This window comes from Trichechus manatus, unplaced genomic scaffold, assembly GCF_000243295.1.
Source record: "Trichechus manatus latirostris isolate Lorelei unplaced genomic scaffold, TriManLat1.0 scaffold00300, whole genome shotgun sequence".
Lineage (NCBI taxonomy): Eukaryota > Metazoa > Chordata > Mammalia > Sirenia > Trichechidae > Trichechus > Trichechus manatus.
In genome coordinates this window covers 1,127,264-1,128,007 of record NW_004444236.1, presented here as the reverse complement: position 1 = coordinate 1,128,007, position 744 = coordinate 1,127,264, and positions in this window count along the sequence as shown.

The window sequence follows — 744 nt, the reverse complement described above, 5'->3', positions numbered from 1 at the left end:
ACTCCATAGGACAGAGTAGAACTGCCTTACAGAGTTTCCAAGGGGCGGCTGGTGGATTCAAACTGCTGTTCTTTTTGATTAGCAGCTGTAGCTCTTAACCACTGCACCACCAGGGCTCTGAATTTAAATTGTGGTTCCCAGTTATCAGCTCAGTAGCCTGGCAAAAGTTACATAACCAATCTGTGCCTCAGTTTTCTCTTCTGAAAAAATGAGTATGATAATACTACCTAGCATAGGTTTTTTTTTTTTTGTTGTTGTTAGTATTAAGTGAGTTAGTATATCCACATTCCATGGTTTAATACCTCAGATATAATAAGCACATGTAATAAGCTTTAGTAATACTGTTATTAGTGGTAGCAGCTGTAAATATACTGAAGAACAAAAGATAAATGGGAAAGAGTCTCTAAAGGAGCTTAAAATTGAGTTGGGAATATAAGATAAATGCAAAGAAATGATTAAAGAGTTTACAAAATATATGTGACAATTAAGTGGCAACTTTTATATATTTTAAGGCTGTGGATGTTCATTTTACATCTATGTGAGTTATGGCTAATGAGATGGATTTAGTATATGGAAGATAACCTGGCAAAACTGCGACCTTGGGGCAAACTGAGCTTAGAGCTCCAAAAGAATGCAGAATGTGTGACAAGCAGAGCAGAAATGAGAAAGAGCAGATAAAAAGTATAAAATTTCATGTGAGAAAATTCAGGAATAGAGTTGATGATTCTACCCAGAGACTTTAAA